Source organism: Lissotriton vulgaris, chromosome 4_1 (assembly GCF_964263255.1).
Source record: "Lissotriton vulgaris chromosome 4_1, aLisVul1.2, whole genome shotgun sequence".
NCBI classification, from domain to species: Eukaryota; Metazoa; Chordata; class Amphibia; order Caudata; family Salamandridae; genus Lissotriton; species Lissotriton vulgaris.
Window position 1 is genome coordinate 2,007,453,285 of NC_141691.1, and position 21,159 is coordinate 2,007,474,443.

Sequence of the window (21,159 nt, forward strand, 5' to 3'; positions counted from 1 at the left end):
CCAAGGCCACGCCCACGGCCCTGAGGCCACGCCCCCCTGCCGAAACCTGCTACATAAGGCGCGCTGTAGCTCTAGCTCGCAGTAAGAGGTTCTACACTCCTGAGGCGGAAGCCGGGAGCACGCTCGCATTTTAAACATTTGTTGTGAATTTAAAAAACTGCTTTTACCTGTTCTTCACTCCTTTCAGGGCACACTCCCGCCGTTATTCACTTCAAAAATCGCTGCGCAGCCGATTAAACACTGCCACAGCACTAAGTTTTCCGCCGCCATTCTCCTTTATCAGCCCAAGGCCACGCCCACGGCCCTGAGGCCACGCCCCCGGCTCTCCTATATAAACAATGTGCCACCCCCGGACGCGCGCAACGGGCGTGCCGCCTGTCCGCCAAAGGCAAGCCCGTCTGCGCCCGTCCGCGCCAGGCCGGGCCCAGGGGCCAGCCAAGTCGGCTACCCTATCTCATACTCGGCTGATTCCCTCAGGGATCTACAACTCACAAACCTCACACCCTCTCCTTCCACCAAACGCATCACCACTACCGGCATCACTTCGACCGATCGGCGCCCCACCATTCGGAGCACGCCACCCGCCAAACCTACCGAGAGCGATACTACCATCCGGGTGCTATATCTGAACACCCGCTCCCTGGTAAAACATCATGCCGACATCTTTATCCTTCTATCCACCGAGAAGCCGGACGTACTCCTGCTCACCGAAACCTGGTTGACTGCTGATTCTCTCCCCGACATCCTGGCAGCCCTCCCCCCAGACTACTACATCCTCCGTCCCGACCAGCCAGGTAATCACTCTGGGGGTGGAGTAGCTGCCATAATATCCAAACACCTTAATTTCATTTCCACTTCGTCCTTCTCCCTCTCGGGAGTAGATAATCTTATCTTCAGCCTAAAATGGACATTGGGGCCTTAACACTCCTCCTCCTCTACCGACCCCCCCAACCGATGCCCTCTTTCGCGGCCAACCTGACCGAACAGCTGATCAACCTTCTCACCTCCAACCCCAAATTCGCCCTCTTCGGTGACCTCAACTACTGATTCAACGACGCCAACGCCGGGCCCCATGCCTTGGAGGTCTTTGAGGCTCTCACCAGGCTCAACCTGATTCAACAAATCACCTCGCCTACTCACATTAAGGGCCACATCTTGGACCAGATTTGCACTAAAAATCTAACTCTCTCTCTTCCATCCGTTTCCCCCTGCACCTGGTCAGACCACCACTTAATAGATACCACCCTCACGGTCAGTGGCAGAATTTCCACCGCACTGATGGCTGACGGCCTCTCTCGCAAATGGAGTTCTTACGACTCCAAAGGATTTCTTGCGACCCTCTCCGATACCCGGCCTGCCCTCAATCTGTGAACCAACATCGATAAACTAGAAAGTGACATAGATACCTGGCTGAAGTCAGCCAGCGACCAATTTGCCCCTTTTATCAAATTCCCCCTGACCAGACACCACAACTCTCATAGATGGTTCACGGACGACCTCAAAAAACTCAAACTGAAGGTATGTCAGCTGGAAAGGACATGGAGACGCAACTACTCCGAATCAGATAGATTGCAATACACCTCAGCCCGCAGAGACTACAAAATCGCAATCGCCTCAGCTAAATCAGCCCACTTCTCTAACCGACTCACATCATCGGATAACAAATCTAAAGAAGTTTTTAGGTCTCGCCTGTCGATGCGCATGCGCATCGAGCAAGGCGAGAGTATTGCGAGTTATCCACTCTTTATCTACACTGCAAGGAATCGTGGCGATTCCTTGCAGTGCCCGTGACTTTTAAGGTCAATGCGCATGCGCATTAAGCTTATGCGCATGCGCATTGACCTTAAAAGTCACGGGCGCGTGCACGTCCGTCGTGTTTTACCCGCTCCGCCCCCTCCCGCCGTGTCGCATTTCTCCTCCCCCCTCCCCTCGCGCCGTGTCGCATTTCTCCTCCCCCCTCCCCTCTCTTCCCTCCGTCTTGCTTGTTTCAATTGTGTTTCATTATATCCCACGCCGTTTAAAAACTAAAGGTAAGTTTTTATATATTTCATCATCATTGAAAGTTACCTTATTTGCTTTGCGTAGTTTGACAAAAAAACTAAGCTAAAAAGATCTATGTTTACGGCTCTCGTGCTACTTTTATTTGCGCTATGTTTGAAAAGTAACGATGCTATGCATACCAAGGGAGCAGTGTCCCTGGACACAGTCACCTTCGCAGAGGTAAACGCGCCGAGATGATTCGTTATTTGGTCTGCCCTTCTCACGTACGGCTTTTAAATTCAACACTATCGGTTTTGTCTTGTGTTCCACCTCACCCCGTTACAAAATACACATTTAAAATTACTAATTTGTCACGTGGCCGGCTTTGCTGTATTCCGTAGGTTCTCTGTGACGGTTGCGCTCCGGAAATAACACAAAATAACTGAAATTACTTTAAATTCTACCGCTCATGCTTCACAGACGTACGAGGCAGGTTCCCTATAAAAAAATATTGGTCCTTGGGGCTGCACCGCTGCAGTTATTTCTCCTCTTTAAAACGCTTATTTCTCTAGACACTGTTTTGCTATAATTAATTAGTTTTCATATAAACAAACACCTGCCCTGGCTGGGAAACAACCAATACGGAACGGACAGGTTAGCGTTTGTGCTGATTTAGAACAATCTCCTGAAGACAAGTTTTCGGGTTTCAGGAAGCGTGACTGGCTCGGCAGCGCCAGCATTTCCATCTATTGGCTTAGGGAAGGGCGAGCGCCAATGTTTGCATATGTACATTCACAAAGCCTATGGGCGTGCGCACGAGAGAATGACAGTGACCCAGAGCTCATCAGCCCGCTAGCTAACATTCAACAGTTATACAAATGGGCCGGTTCTGTGGTCCGGCACTTTTTTTTTATTTGAGAGGGAGAGTACTGAGGAAAATTAAATTTTGGTCATGTTGTGTTCCCTAGCGCGTACCCCACCGACTCCATGTACCAGCTTAAAGTGCATGTAACTTCCCTCCTGTGCCAGCTATGAAGACGCAAATACATTTGCGTCCACCGTTAACTTGTCCTTTTTCAGATCCACCATGAATGGATTATATAGTCCGTTCCTAAGTATGCTATGCCACCGTCTTTTTGTAGTACACTTTTCGTATTTTTCCTGCTCTAGCAAGAGTAGGCCCTGAATTCCTGCCATCTGAACCTCTTTTGTGGCTCCTGACTCTGCCCAGGCTACCTCTGTACTCGTGAACTCTGTCCTACTTTCAGCGCGGCCCCTCGCGCTCAGCTCAAGCCTGCTTTCTGCCAAGACTGACTATAACCTTCGAGTTATCTGTTCCGCTCCCCGAGAATACATTCCTGCCTACTAGATCCTGTAAACATCCTCCCCAGCTGCAGAGCCAAAGGGCCGACCTGTCTTAACGCAAGTAAATCATAGCCTCTGTTGCCATGCTTCCATGGAAGGCCCCGTGCCCCCACGCTTCACATGTAGACACTCAGGCGCTTATACACGCATCCACAGTTAGTTAGCGTAGAATAGCTTCTGCCCTAGAGACCTTTCCGCCCAGATAGTATAGTTCCTAAACACCAGATATCAGATATGATAGAAGTACAAGTTGATCTGACATGCCAGACTTCTGTCTCTTTCCGTCAGTGTAAATGTCAAGTCCCCTGCACCCCGTCAATCACACGTCATGCAGCTGCGCGCGCATCCAAGCTTCCGATTTCTGCTGACATTGCAACATTCTGTTAGCACCACCCCTTGGTGCCACCCACTTGCGTCACCTATCAGTGACGTTTCTAGCACACACCTCTAGTTTACGCCTAGTTCACGCCTAGTTTACGCCTCTTGATGATGTATTAGTACCACGTGTATACTGTTATCTTGTCTTCTCTCAGCTGTTACGCCTCTTACATTGATTCTTATGGTATAAATCAAGTATATAAGCTATGTATTGTTAATAAACGAAAGCGCTCTATCCCTTCTGACACCCCTGTGGTGGTCAGAACATGATATCCTGATTCCTTTATGAGGAATAAAACCCTTAGAAACTCTAACACCACGGACTCTGTTGTTTTTCATTCTGATTGAGTTATTATTGATTAAGTACTTACCTGCATAGAAATTAAGAGAGTAAATTAATTATTTACGTCATTTTGGCGCCCGAACAGGGACCCCTCCCCCACCTCACGCGCCGGTTGGTGCGTTGCAAACTCTGTCCCCTGCTATCAGTTAGACGGAACACACGTGTACTGGCAGGATTTCCTGCATCTCCCTCTGACCCACGGAGGTGACGAAGACTGCGATCAGTGCCCAGACGAGGCGGTGAGGAGTGCGGAGGATCCCGACCAGGGCCCAGCCGAAAAGAAGCAAGGTCCGAGGTGTGAAGAGGCCCACCAGTTTTCCGAAGTTTTCCGAAGTTTTCCGAAGTTTTCCGAAGTTCCGAGTCGAGTCCAGTCGAGTTTTCCGAGGCCTTCTGTTTCGGTGCTTCCCGGTGAGTACCATTGCTGGGTCGTATCTAGACGGGTTTGGGTACGCAAGTCCGGTCTGCACTGTTTTTAGGCAGTGTATCTGTACTGTTTAGCAGTATATCAAGTATTCCGAATTTCTGCACTGTTACACCAGTGTATCCGTACTGTTGAGCAGTACATCCAGTATAGGGGGGTAGTCATCTATGTCTTCAATGTTTTATGTGATTAATGTTGTGGTATGAATGCGACTGTTAAATGTGTATTATTGTGTTTCTTGTATCAACTAGCTGTAAACTCGTATTAAGGAATAAAGATCTAGCGTTCAGTAATAAGTAAGCAAGATGCCGTTCTTCAACAAGTTAAAACAGATAGGAACTAGGAAAGGGTTACTGGAGGAAGAAATTCCTATCCCCCCTAGGGACACTCCAGGCAATTTTATGTATCAGAAACATGGCATAGATGCCATATTATATCTAGATTTATGGGCCGATTACACCAAACACCTAGACGAAAGACACAGATGGCCTGTCACTAGAACGTGGGATGCCGAGTGCATCATGAGGGTAGAAGAAGCATTATGGAAAAAGAAAGCTAGACAATCCCAGAAGGACGCCATAGAATTTTGGCGTAAGGAATCACGTAAGCGTGCTGACAAAGCACTCCGTAGAGAAGACAGACTTAAAGAATCAGATAAAGACCAAGAAAACGAATTAGTTACTGAAGGGATCCGAGTAAAAACAGAACAAATAGACCGTGCCCGAAATAATCTTGTAAACGGTATGTATCTTGCAGCAGATGGCACATCTGAAACCCAATCAGAGATACCGAAAAACTTACCGACACCATTAGTTCCAACTAAAGTAATGCATAAAACTACTAAAGACATATTCCTGAATTCATATCTAGAGGATGTAGTACCAGCTTACACCAATCTGCCTGTTCGTGCCCTGCCTACTGACAGGGATGGGGGTGGCACTACGCCCCCAGATCCGGTTCCGCCGGTACCGCGACAGACCTCCTCTGTTCCGACAGCTCCGCCACTCCCCGTACTCAAAACAGACCTACCGAAACCAGTCCTACCTGATCTTACTAAACGACAAATTCAGACTCAGATCCAGACTCCGCGGAGAGATAATGCCCAAGCATCCGCCTCAAGAGGTGCGACAGCGGGTCTACAGACCCCGCCACCGACACACAGATTGCATTTAAGGGACACGCAGAATCCTTTCCAGTCTCCCTACTCATCCCGGCTTGACGCATTCAAAGATAAGATGTCAGTTTGCAGATATGATCCAGTACCCGGAAAAGACGATTTAATGATATTAGCATCACTTCGATTAAGATCTGCCACCGATAACTTGCTATGCTATGTAGGAATGCAGGAAATTCTCGACAGACTATATAAGTTCATACAGACAGGGAAAGACCCCGACAGTGTCAAAGCTGCCATGCATAAACAGAAAGTTGACATTCAAGCACAGATATTACGATTTTTCATAAATTGTGTAATAAGAGAACGAGACAGGCCCGGGACAGATCAAAGTGAATTAGACGCATTAAACAAGTGGGGTCAAAATATAGCAGACGCAAGGCATGATAAGGGGGCTTGCATAGCCAGTATGTCCCAGAAAATCAGAAAGGCAGTATTGACTGCACACCAGGAAGAGAATGATAAAACTTCCTCCGAGGAGGAAGATGAACATGAAGCATCAGGAAAATCTACAGATACTATAGCATATGTAGGTAGGGGAGCCTACCTTAGGAAGGGTGTCCGTCCAGAAAGCAAGAGAGTCTTTCTCTCTGAGTTAACAAATCCGAATTCTTCTGAACATCAGTTCCAGGAAACTGATAAAAGGCTTCGAGACCGAATGGGGTACCATGTACTCAATTCTATGGATGAACAGGAACTAGCCCGGTCAGCTGTGTTATGGGCCGAGAACCCAGACATGTATAATGATGACACGTTAGTGCAGACATTCTTGAACCTTTCCCCGGAAGAGCAGAAAATAGCAGGTGAATATATGATTCAGCACCTCCTCATCAAGTTCAGAAACCATCATTCTGATCCAGGTCCCTTACACGAAACATTAGAAGCACTACTCATGGATAGATGGAGAGGTTTCAGTACCAAATTAATACAAATAATTCTAGAACAACGACGTAAGTATTACACCTTCCTAAGCTCTGAATATGTTCCCGCCCCGCCTCCGGAAAGAAAAACGTACCACATGCAATGCGGTGGTGGCATTGAAAGTCAGAATCCCTTACGAGAAGTACATCCAGTTATGGGTGAGGACCAACGCTTGAAGCGTGTGTATGTTCACACACCACTGACTAAGTTAGAACTGTTAGAAATGAAGAAATTAGTTCCGTGCCATGATAAAGACCCTGCAGGTTTTCATAGAGAGCTTAAAGACATGTTACTGATGGGAGATTACACGTATGATGATATTATGAAAATGTTAAAAGTACTGTTGCCCACGGGCATTTACGAGAAATTAAAGGAAAAGGATTGGGAGGTGGGAGAGTCAAAGATAGCATGGGCAGAAATAGAAGACGAAGAAAGCAAACGAGTCCCAGGGGTAGGCCTTGGGGATAAGACTAAAGCATTACCAGGTTTAATAGTACAGGTTTTGCCAAGATTATTGACAACAAGAAAGGAAGATTGGGACGCAATCTCGTCCTGTAAACAGAAACAAGATGAAGATACTAGTGACTTTTATTCAAGATTCGAGAAATGTTTCATTATCAATAGTGGTCTAAAAACTAGTAGCGAGTCATATCCACACCTTTTTGTAACAAAATTAGTTGAGAATGCCCTACCATTAGTCAAAAATAGAGTATACAAAGTTGAAAGTACTTGGCAGGCAAATACGCCATCCCAGATGTTACAAATGTTACAATATCACCAGAACAGAATTAGGGAAGAACAAGATCAGGAACAGAAACGTATGAAAGACACGAAAATGAAAATGTTAGTAGCTCAGACGATTCCAGCCGACGGTCATAGAAAAGGTGGGGCCCAGACAAATCATTCTGCCGCTCCCGTTAAAGGGACATGTAATTATTGCAAGCAGCCAGGTCACTACGTACATGAATGTCCAGTCCTGAAACATAATATCGAGACAGGTAAAACTAAAGAAAGACCGCGTCCGCCTAGACATGAACAGGGTCATCAACAGACCTCACAGAACGAACAGCCAATGCAGAATACACAGCCTATGCATGATCAGTCCCATACAGTACAGACAGTAGCAGTACCGCAGCCACAGCATGCTCAGACATAGCCCGCTGCCGCAACTCGGCAAGTCTCACAACAGATGTACCAGTATGCCCAGTCGGCATATCCAGATTATCAGCGATATACATGAAACAGCCTAGGGAGGGAAAGTGATTTGCCTCTTATTGAAATTCCTGTAGATCAAGAAGGTCCTTATGTACACAGTCACGTATTAGGAAAAGACAGAAAGTTTTTAATTGACACAGGGGCAAGTCGCACTACTATAAGTCACAATGAAGTCCCAGGGGCACCCCTCTCAGGCTCACAGAATGTTTCCCTTGGTTTTTCAGGACAGCCTATTGTAAATGAAGTATCGGAACCAGTACCACTAGCTGTGGGTCCATTATCTCGAGTTACAGATTTGTTACTTACGAAATCATGTCCAGAAAATCTGTTAGGAATTAAAACACTGAAGGCTCTAGGAGCTATCATATGCTGTTCCCCGGAAGGAGTCAGACTCTTTCTACGGGATTTCAAGGGTCATTATGTTTTACGTGACTTTGATGTCAGATTGAAAAATGTACCAGATCACTTATGGGCAAAAGGCCCAGCTGATGTAGGTTGTATGCATATCACTCCATATCGTGTTACACTCAAGACAGGAGTTGTTCTACCCAGAATCAAACAATACAAGTTACCACCCGATGCTGTAGTGGCTTTACTGAAAATCATTGAAGAGCTTATTGCCCAGGGAGTGGTCGTAGAGACCGACTCCAATATCTGTAATTCACCCATCATTCCAATTCTTAAACGTACAGACCGCAATGCACCACCGGTATATCGGCTGGTGATTGACCTTCGAGAACTGAACAAATGCATTGTACCACAGTATCCTGTGGTCCCCGATATCTCTTCCCTATTGACTGCTATTGATTCAGAAGCAACGTTCTTTACTGTAATCGATCTCAAGAACGCTTTCTTCAGTGTACCTATTGACCCGGAGAGCCAATATCTCTTCGGATTCAGTTTAAATGGACGAAGTTTCAAATTTTCCCGCGCACCTCAAGGATTTACAGAAAGCCCCAGCATCTATAGTCAAGCACTGAAAAGACAACTAGATTGTATTCAAATGCCAGTTAATACCGCCTTACTGCAGTACGTCGATGATCTACTGATCACCGCACGAAGTGAGCCCGAATGTGAACAAGCATCACTAACAGTTTTGCATTTCCTAGCCGACAAGGGACACAAGGTGTCTCCTTCGAAGCTACAATTCTGTGTTCAGCAAGTTGTGTACTTGGGTCACTTGCTGTCCAAAGTGGGGAGACAGCTCACTCCCGATCGCATTCAGTTAATTGTAAACATGCCTCGACCCCAGTCACAAAAGGAAGTGCGGGCCTTCATAGGCCTCACCTCGTACTGCAGACAATGGATTCCTCAATATGCCTTTCTAGCTAAACCACTCATCCAGTTAACGACACAGGAGGCAGCGACTTCGACTGTCCTCCCTTGGACTCAGGAACACACACAAGCCTTTGAGGAATTAAAGAAAGCTTTATGCCAAGCACCAGTTTTAGCGACACCATGTTACAGCAAACCGTTTACACTTTTTGTTACAGAACGTGACGGTACAGCGTTGTCTGTCCTCACTCAAGATCAAGCAGGTTCACATAAGCCTTGTGCTTATTTTTCAAGTACATTGGATTCAGTAGCCCAGGCACTCCCTGCGTGCTTAAAGTCAGTAGCAGCAACAGCGTTAGCAATCAGACAAAGTGACTCAATTGTTCTAGGTCATCAGTTAACAGTACAAGTTCCACATTCTGTAGAGGTTCTGTTAAACAGAACCCAGACTCAACACTTGACTATAGCACGACTGACAGGTTACGAGTTGACATTATTCCAGCCACACATAGAAATCAGACGCTGCAGTATCTTGAACCCAGCGACATTGTTACCTACAGTTATGACAGATCCAGCTCCACATGATTGTATAGAGATCATTAATGCAGTAACAAAGCCCCGACGAGATTTAACAGATGTTCCATTGACAAATCCAGACCTGACACTTTATGTGGATGGTTCATGCATGAGAACAAGTACAGGAGAGTTAGTGGCCGCGTATGCCGTGACCACTGAAACTGAGGTTAAAGAAACACATCGTATTGATACACTGTCTGCTCAAGCGGCAGAGCTCATTGCTCTGACCCGAGCCTGTATTCTAGCCAAGAATAGAAATGTTAACATATACACTGATTCCCGTTATGCGTTCGGAGTCGTACACGACTTCGGCATGCTCTGGCAAGAACGAGGTTTCCTGACCTCTCATGGTACAAAGATACAGCATGGTCCTCTCATTCAAGCACTGTTAGAAGCAATACATCTGCCTTCAGCCATATCCGTCATGAAGTGTAAAGCACATACTAAAGTCACAGATTCTGTTTCCCAGGGTAACGACCTGGCAGATCAGACAGCAAAACATACAGCACTGACTCACACTCAGACAACTGACACGACAAAGACAACAGATCCGACAAACTGTATGACAGTCAGAGATCCCACACTAGATGTTATTGACAGTCAGACACATGCTACTGCAGACGAAATAAAGAAATGGATCGAACTAGGAGGGATCCAGACAGATCAAGGTTGGATGACGAAGGGAAAATCTACATGGTTTCTCCCTGACTCTATGGTTCAAGTCATGATAAATACAGCACATAGTCCTGCCCACCTAGGAGAGAAAGCAATGCTAGACAGTTTACAAAATCTCTGGAACAATAAACACTTACGAGCAGCAGCAAAACAGAAAGTGCGTACTTGCATGATCTGTTGTCAGTTCAATCCAGGTAAAAGCGTCCCTGTAGAGCAAGGTGGATTTCATCCTCCCGATCACCCTTTTGAAGTCCTCCAGATGGATTATATCCAGATGGACCGTTGTCGAGGATTTAAATATGTTCTCGTAGTTGTCTGTGCTCTGTCCCGCTGGACCGAAGCATACCCAGTCCCAGATTACACTGCTCCGACCACTGCCAAACAGTTGGTTCGTGAATTCTTCCCACGATACGGCATGCCTCGTGTCGTGTACTCAGATAACGGTCAGCCATTCTCATCCGAATTAATGAAGCAAGTTTCCTTGTTACTGGGATACCAGTGGAAGTTCCATTGTGTCCGACATCCAGAAGCAGCAGGCCTTGTAGAAAGGCATAATCAGACATTAAAGATCCGCCTTGCCAAAATATGTCAGGAAAAAGGGGTCGACTGGATAGTCGCCCTGCCAGTGGCACTATTCTATATGAGAATGGTCGCCCATTCGAGATCAGGGCTATCCCCGTACGAGGTGGTCTTTGGCAGACCACCGAATATGTGGGGGACGCCCATTCCTAAAAAGATTACTGATGTTGATTCTAATATGTTGACAGATTACCTTGCCTCCTTGATGTCTGCACTCCAATCATGTCGTTCACAGGTTGCCGCAGCTTTCCCTGACAACACTGATGTGAAGCCGCATGACGTTCGTCCCGGGGATATTGTCCTCGTCCGCAACTTCGACAGAAAAAGTCCGTTGGAGCCCCGCTGGAAGTCTCCGAAGACCGTTCTTCTTACCACGAAGACCGCAGTCAAATTGGAAGGCAGAAAGGGGTGGGTCCACCTAAGCCATATCAAAACATTCCCAGGACTGAAACCGGAACAAGACACACCCACCCCCACCAAAGACTGTGTTAACAAAGACTCTACCGAATCCAAACGAGAAAAAACTCCTCAAGAACAATATCGTATGAAATTGCGATCTAGCAAGTCAGACAGTTTAATTGTTTAAGTCCTCCCCTAGGTGAATCGGTTAAATAGTTTCTGACATGTATCCCCTAGATCGAGTTAGAGAGAGAGAAGCAAAGAAACGTACATATTGCAAATCACTTCGTAGTCACTGCATAGTGACACTATTAATCATGTTTATTCTCAGTGTTTTAATTATTATTACTAGTATCCTATTACCTATCTACTATCCTATTTTCAAGCGTGAACAATCTGCTTACAATGTCTCTGCTGAACACACTTTTAGTGAGTTACCTCCTCATGAGCTTTCCTACAGACTCGCGCTGCGCAACAATACATTCATTAGTATGTTACATCATTCCCATCAAACTAACAATGCTACAAATTGCTGGATATGTGGCCGACTCCCTCCCTACCAGAATTACAAGGGAGCCCTGCCTCTCTTTCCGTACCCGTTTTCTCACAATGGCTCCTGTGGAGCATGGTTTAAGATAATTAATTCTTTAGATCCCGACATTGCTGTTTTCGATGGGGGTTGGGTTTGGGGAAACCTGAACTTGGTCCTGCTCGACGCCTGTTACCCAGATAAGGAGGGACTCCCCACTAGAATAGGAACTGATCTAGAAAATGAAGTATATGGATTAGGTAATTATACAATTAGCCTTATGATTCTTACGGTCGAATCCGAAGCCACACCCGTTCTACCTATTATGTCAGTACTGCCAGTCACTGGTGAATTATGTATCAAGAAGAAAGGTTCCGTACACTTAGGTCATAGTAAATGCACTACTGTGGTCGAATTCAGTGATGATGGAAAATCATCTTTCAAAGCTATCAGTCATTCTTACTTTGTTTGTGGTCATACCGCATACATACGTCTACCTCCAGATTGGGATGGTACCTGTTACATTGCATTCCTCCTGCCACCTGTTTTTCTAGCTCCTCCTGATTACCATAGAAATAGCAATCTAGTAAAGAATAGACCCAGAAGAGATGTCCCACTTGTCGACTACACAGAAACGGCATGGGAACAGTACACTGACTTTAATAAAGGATTCTTTTTCTTTTTAGGACCTGTTCAGAATAGTAAATTAATACGCAGATTAACTAGAACACTTGAAGCCGTAGTAAATGAAACTACCTCCGCCTTAGGTAACTTAACAGAAGAGCAGTCCGCTATGCGGGTTGTTGTCCTTCAGAATCGTCTTGTAATTGACGTCATCTTGGCAGATAGAGGTGGAGCCTGTAAGGTCATCGGGTCAAGCTGCTGTGTTTTCATTCCACAAAATGCACCATCTGTATATCAAGCTATCACCCGTCTTCATAAAATTGCAAATCAGATACATCAGAATCCAGGCACCTGGACTTGGTCCGGTTGGTTCTGGACAACGTTAACAGCTTGGGGATGGAAGATCCTATCCTTCCTAGGCATTGGCCTAGTCCTAGTATTCAGTTGCTGCCTGTGCCTGCAGTGTGGGCCAGCGATTTGTGGACTGTGTGCCACCTCTTGTATTGAACATTCCAGTTTTCACTCAAAACGTAACCGAAAGAAAGAAGAACAAATGATGTTACAAGAACAGACTGATCGATTCATGAGGATCGATATTTCATGAAGGGTCCGTAGGGAACAAGGAGGGAATGAGGAAAATTATATTTTGGTCATGTTGTGTTCCCTAGCGCGTACCCCACCGACTCCATGTACCAGCTTAAAGTGCATGTAACTTCCCTCCTGTGCCAGCTATGAAGACGCAAATACATTTGCGTCCACCGTTAACTTGTCCTTTTTCAGATCCACCATGAATGGATTATATAGTCCGTTCCTAAGTATGCTATGCCACCGTCTTTTTGTAGTACACTTTTCGTATTTTTCCTGCTCTAGCAAGAGTAGGCCCTGAATTCCTGCCATCTGAACCTCTTTTGTGGCTCCTGACTCTGCCCAGGCTACCTCTGTACTCGTGAACTCTGTCCTACTTTCAGCGCGGCCCCTCGCGCTCAGCTCAAGCCTGCTTTCTGCCAAGACTGACTATAACCTTCGAGTTATCTGTTCCGCTCCCCGAGAATACATTCCTGCCTACTAGATCCTGTAAACATCCTCCCCAGCTGCAGAGCCAAAGGGCCGACCTGTCTTAACGCAAGTAAATCATAGCCTCTGTTGCCATGCTTCCATGGAAGGCCCCGTGCCCCCACGCTTCACATGTAGACACTCAGGCGCTTATACACGCATCCACAGTTAGTTAGCGTAGAATAGCTTCTGCCCTAGAGACCTTTCCGCCCAGATAGTATAGTTCCTAAACACCAGATATCAGATATGATAGAAGTACAAGTTGATCTGACATGCCAGACTTCTGTCTCTTTCCGTCAGTGTAAATGTCAAGTCCCCTGCACCCCGTCAATCACACGTCATGCAGCTGCGCGCGCATCCAAGCTTCCGATTTCTGCTGACATTGCAACATTCTGTTAGCACCACCCCTTGGTGCCACCCACTTGCGTCACCTATCAGTGACGTTTCTAGCACACACCTCTAGTTTACGCCTAGTTCACGCCTAGTTTACGCCTCTTGATGATGTATTAGTACCACGTGTATACTGTTATCTTGTCTTCTCTCAGCTGTTACGCCTCTTACATTGATTCTTATGGTATAAATCAAGTATATAAGCTATGTATTGTTAATAAACGAAAGCGCTCTATCCCTTCAGAACATGATATCCTGATTCCTTTATGAGGAATAAAACCCTTAGAAACTCTAACACCACGGACTCTGTTGTTTTTCATTCTGATTGAGTTATTATTGATTAAGTACTTACCTGCATAGAAATTAAGAGAGTAAATTAATTATTTACGTCAGTACCGGCTCTTCTCAAGGGAGACGTAATACTTTTAATTAGAGTGTACAGGCACTTCTCAGAAATAAGCATTTCAAGCCCATTGGCGAGAATTATAAGTGGTAAAGAAAAGTCTACCAAAACGTCTGCGGACCCCATATCATGCACATCCACCGCCACATCCACCACCACACCCACTGCCACATCCACCACCACACCCTCCACTACATCCACCACCACATCCACCACAACATCCACCACCCCATCCACCACTACCACCACCACCACATCCACCATCACCACCATATCCACCATCACATCCACCATCACCTCCACATCCACCATCACCTCCACATCCACCATGACATCCACCGTCACATCCACCACCACATCCGCCACATCCACCACCACCACTTCCACCACACCCACCACCACTACATCCACCACCACAACCACCACCCCATCCACCACCACCACCCCATCCACCACCACTGCATGCATTCACCACCACCGCATCCACCACTACATCCACCATCACCACCTCATCCACCATCCCCTCCACATCCACCATGACATCCACCGCCACATCCACCACCACCGCATCCACCACACCCACCACCCCTACATCCACAACCACATCCACTACAACCACCACCCCATCCACCACCACCACCGCATCCACCACCACCACCGCATCCACCGCCACCTCATCCACCGTCACCATCACATCCACCACCACATACAACATCACCTCCACATCCACCATGACATCCACCACCACATCCACCACCACTACATCCACCACCACCACCACCGCATCCACCACCACCACCGCATCCACCACATCCACCACCACCACATCCCCCATCACATCCACCACCACATCCACCATGACAACCACCGCCACATCCACCACCGCCACCACACCACCACATCCACCACCACCAACTACATCCACCACCACATCCACTACCCCATCCACCACCACCACCGCCTCCACCACCACCCCATCCACCACCACCGCATCCACCACCACCGCCGCATCCACCATCACCGCATCCACCACCACCGCATCCACCACCACATCCACCATCACCACCACATCCACCATGACATCCACCATCACCCCCACATCCACCATGACATCCACCACCACCGCATCCACCACCACACCCACCACCCCTACATCCACCACCACATCCACTACAACCACCACCCCATCCACCACTACCACCACCACTGCATCCACCACCACATCCATCACCTCATCCACCATCACCACCACATCCACCATCACATCCACCTCCACATCCACCATGACATCCACCGCCACATCCACCATGACATCCACCGCCACATCCACCACCACATCCACCACCACCACCACTTCCACCAGCACCGCATCCACCACCTCCACATCCACCGCATCCACCACCACATCCACCACTTCCACCGCATCCACCACCACATCCACCACCTCACCCATCACCATCACTTCCACCATCACTTCCACCACCACATCCACCACCACTTTCACCACATCCACAACCACCACCTCCACATCCACCATGACATCCACCGCCACATCCACCATGACATCCACCGCCACATCCACCACCCGCACATCCTCCACCACCACTTCCACCACACCCACCACCACTACATCCACCACCACACCCACCACCACTACATCCACCACCACAACCACCACCCCATCCATCACCGCATCCACCACCACCACCCCATCCACCACCACTGCATGCATTCACCACTGCATGCATTCACCACCACCGCATCCACCACCACATCCACCATCACCACCTCATCCACCATCACCTCCACATCCACCATGACATCCACCGCCACATCCACCACCACCGCATCCACCACACCCACCACCCCTACATCCACCACCACATCCACTACAACCACCACCCCATCCACCACTACCACCACCACCGCATCCACCACCACATCCACCGCATCCACCACCACCACATCCACCACCACATCCACCATCACATCCACCACATCCACCACATCCACCGTCACCTCCACATCCACCATGACATCCACCGCCACATCCACCATGACATCCACATCCACCACCACCACATCCACCACACCCACCTACATCCACCACCACACCCACCTACATCCACCACCACATCCACCTACATCCACCACCACATCCACCTACATCCACCACCACATCCACCACAACCACCATCCCATCCACCACTCCCACCACCACCGCATCCACCACCACCACCACCGCATCCACCACATCCACCATCACATCCACCACCACATCCACCATCACCTCCACATCCACCATGACCTCCACCGCCACATCCACCACCACATCCACCACCACCACATCCACCACCGCCACATCCACCACCACCACCACCACATCCACCACCACCACACCCACCACCACTAACTACATCCACAACCACCACCCCATCCACCACCACCACCACCGCATCCACCACCACCACCGCATCCACCATCACCACATCACCCTCAAACATTCACCCACACTCACCCTCCCTCACCCTCAATTCCTCACCCACACCCTCAACACTTCACCCTAAACACCTCACTCATCCTCAACGCCTCCCCCTCCCCCTCACTCACCCTCACCCTCACTCACCCTCAACACCTCACCATCACTAACACTCAACACCTCACCCTCACTAACTCTCAATCCCACAATCACCCTTCCCCTCACTCACCCTCAATACCTCACCCTCACTAACACTAAAACACTCAATCACCCTCACTCTTACTCTCACTCACACTCTACACCTCAGCCTCACGCTCAATGACACACCCTCAATACCTCACCCTCACCCCCTCAACACCTCACCCCCTCAACCTCACTCGCCCTCACCCTCAAACACTCACCCTCAACACCTCACACCCTCACCCTCAAATCCTCACCCTCAACACCTCAACCTCACTCACTCACTCACCCTCAACACCTCACCCTCAACACCTCACCCTCAACACCTCACCCTCAACACCTCACCCTCAACACCTCACCCTCAACACCTCACCCTCAACACCTCACCCTCAACGCCTCACCCTCAACGCCTCACCCTCAACGCCTCACCCTCAACACCTCACCCTCAACACCTCACCCTCAACGCCTCACCCTCAACGCCTCACCCTCAACACCTCACCCTCAACACCTCACCCTCACTCACTCTGACTCACCCTCACTCACCCTCACTCACCCTCAGTCACCCTCACTCACCCTCGACCCCTCACTCACCCTCACTCATCCTCACTCATCCTCAACACCTCACCCTCACCCACCCTCAACTCCTCACCCTAACTCACAATAACACTCTCTCACCCTCACCCTCACTCACTCTCACTCACACTCACCCTCAACACCTCACTAACCCTCAACACCTCACTCACCCTCAACACCTCACTCACACTCAACTCCTCACTCACCCCCACCCTCACTCACCCTCAACACCTCACCCTCACACAGTGCAATAGGTCTCGCAGGATTTTTAGTTAAAGCTTTTACATTTGCTTATTGCTTTTTTGATTTGTAATTCTTTTGCATTGCCTACAAACAAATCAAATGCAAAAGATTTACAACAAAAAACCTATAAACAATTCTAAAAGCACTAACTCTAATGCTGCGAGACCTATTGCATTTCTAATGCTTGTTTAAAATTATGAATGAACTTACCTCTGATGACAGAACTCTTCCAGGTCAAACCCCCACCTAAGAAACTTGTGACGCTCTCAACCTTTTTTTCACCCGGTGCTTCTATCCTTCATCTAGCATTCCCTCCGCTATCGCCGGGGTAACCACAGGTAAGGGCACACTGTCCGTGTCTGAGCCCGCAGTGTCCGATTGATCATCGCCTTTTTCCGACTCCACCTCGTCCTGCGATGGTTCACCACCTCTAGGACCTCTCGTCGCTCTGCTGCCGTCTCCGACAGTGGAGGCCCCCTCAGTCCCCTCCGCCGATTACGTAGCCGTCGTGATTTCTGCTGCAGTAAGCTTCCCGAGCTCATTCCTGGGCCTTGTTCTTGGACAGTCTTTCCGGATTTGTAGAGTTCTAGCCAGGCGCAGGCGTCGTCCGGAGTGTCGAAGAAGCTAGTTTTGCCTTCTAGTATTACTCGTAGCCTAGCCGGGAAGAGAAGGGAGTATTGTAGCCCCTCGGTTCAGAGTTCTCTCTTGATTGCCAGGAAAGAGGTCCACCAGCGTTGCGTTTCATATGTGTAATCAGGGAAGATATTGATTTTACTGTTCTCCACCTGATAGGGACCGTTCATTTGTGCTTGCTGGAGTAGCAGATCTCTATCCCGGTAATGTAGTAGCCGGGCTACCACTGGGCGCGGAGGCCGACCTTGTAACGGTGGCCTGGTCGGGACCCTATGTGCCCGCTCCAGTGTATAAAAATTGGATAAACCCTACGGCGCCACCATCGTTCGGAGCCAGTTTTTGATATAGCATACCATGTCCTGGCCTTCCACTTTCTCCGGAAGGCCGACTATTATGATGTTGTTCCGTCGATTGCGCCCTTCGGCTTCCTCCGCTTCCCTCTCTAGAGCATCCACACGGTCCAACACATTGGTCATGGTGGCTTTAAGGTCTTTGTGCTCCGGGTCGAGAGTATGGATCGTGTCCTCCACAATCTTGACCCTATCGGTCAATTTTCCATGGTCTGCCCTCAGTAGTCCCAGTCCTGTGGCCACCTGTGCAATATCTTGCTGCAATGCTGTGCGGGTGTCCACTAGCGCGGTCAGGATTCTATCCAAGTGAAGTTGCAATTGGGGGTCTCGCAATTGTCCAGAGTCAGTTTGTTCCCCTTTATCGGGTGCCTCGGTGTCTGACGTTGAAGGGGCGCCACTCTTGTTACCCTAGGTTTCCACATGCTGCGGGATCGCTGATCGTTTCGTTGCAGGTGGAGAAGCCAGAGCGGCTCCAACGCAAGAACTCTGCTCAGCTAGCCGTCTTCCAGTTTTTTCCCCCTCTACTGATCAAGTCGCAGTTCAGGTACGACTAGCATAGGAGGCCACCATCAATAGTCTAATAAATTGACCTCGGGTGGGTCTCGCCAAGGGCCCGATCTCGCGAGCAGCAGCTGTAGCACATCCAAGTTGGGCAAACCGGTTCTCAACAGTGTCCCGATGCCCCAAGTTTAGAGCACTGTCGTCTTGCGACAGGTATCTGCTCCCTCGTTGGGCACTATAATCGGTTGGGCACCAGTACAGCGCTCGTCCCGTAGCAGGTGTAGTTCAGGGCACTCGCAGCGTGGCCCCCAATGCCAGTGTAGCATTCCGCCTTCTCTTAGTGGTGACGCTGAGAGGACCGCTTTTCCCAGTGTTGCCCTGCTCATCCACTTCCCATCTACTCAGGTGTAGTTCAGAGATCAGGGGTGTCGGAGAAGAGGAGGAAGAGAGCGCACATATGCGCTTCAGAGCGTTAACAAGCGCCTCCAGGCCTCTCCCGTCCACTTACTCCCTCTGCTGTAGCCGCAGACTGGCCCCTCTCTGCTCACTCACGCAGGGACGAACACTCCAGGGCACTCTCCAGTTCTCACCTCCTTATTGTCCACTCTGGTATCCAGGTCCGCCAGGGCGCCGCTCAATGAGGTCGGGCAAGGGGAGGAAGGGGTGGCTGCCCACTGAGCCCTCCGCCGGCTTCCAAATGGGGCTCAGCGTCCCTAGGGCCAATCCTACGCGGTGCTCCAGTAGCTCCTCAGCGGCCGCGCCGCTGCTTTCGATGGGTCCCCGGGGAATGATCTGGCCGCCCCGCCTCCTCAGTCACAGCCGGCGATATGAGAGCGCTGATCGCCCCCGCAGATCACTAGTGCGGCTCCAGAGATGCCCCGCTGTTCAACGGGTAGTGTTATTAAGCTCCGGTAGCGCAATTTGAGAGCCCAGGGGCCCCACAGGTCTGCCAGCAGTCCTGGCCGCCCGGGGTCTCAGTTCTTCCTCACGGGCGCCATTTTGAGTGCGTCTCCAGAGGTCCCCCGGTCGTCACGTCAGCGATCCTTCTCGGGTCATTCAAGCGGCATTATATCGCTCCGATGCTGGGGAGCCCCTTCACCCACCTTTCAAGGGGAGACAGGGGTTATAGGTGGATTAGTACAGGATTAATGATGGCTCGATCACGGAGCACGGCGATCAAGTGACCTCCTCCATCGGTGCCAAGCCATGCCCCCCCCCATCCCCCCCCCAAGATGGTGACCTCATGACTATTTTGCAGATCTGCATACCAATATGAGCTCAAAATTAGAGGAGTGATTAAATCACATGGCCTATATTTACTGCTCCTTAATGAAACATGTTTAACCACCTCATATAAACCTGATCTAGCCCGCCTCATGCCGCCAGGTTATGAAATTGTCCACGTGGATTGAGAAGTAATACATGAAGAGGAGTGGCAGTCATACACAGAACCTCAATTCAGTGTAAAACTCTAAAAACTGTACAATCAAGAATCATCAAATCTGTGGAAATAAATACTTCTGATCCAAAGCCCATATTACTTCACATCATCTGCCATCCTTAAATGAAAAATACTTCTATTGAAACAAATGACAGAAGGGAAAGGGGAGGATATCAGCACTAATACAACCCACATTGCCCTAAGAGACTTCAATCTCTACTGGAGAGACAATCAGTGCACCATAGTCTCACAGCTCAAAACCATTTTACTTAAAAATTACCATGAACAATCATGTTCCAATTCCACTCAACAAAAGGCAATATTCTCAACCTCGTTCTCTCCACAAAAGGAAGTCAAGAATGTAAGGAAATAGGTTTTTGCAGGTTTCCCCACACTTTTCCCCCTATTCGGACTACTTGCTGCTGATTTTTAGACTCTGAGAGCGCACAGAGGCCTGCA

At 48.8% G+C, this 21,159-nt stretch overlaps 1 protein-coding gene across 2 annotated transcripts in view; it reads right to left on the reverse strand.

Annotated features, from left to right (window-relative positions):
- VPS28 (VPS28 subunit of ESCRT-I) overlaps window positions 1-21,159 on the reverse strand; it is a 62,865-nt gene that overhangs the window by 31,080 nt on the left and 10,626 nt on the right. The gene's annotated exons all lie outside the window — the stretch shown is intronic.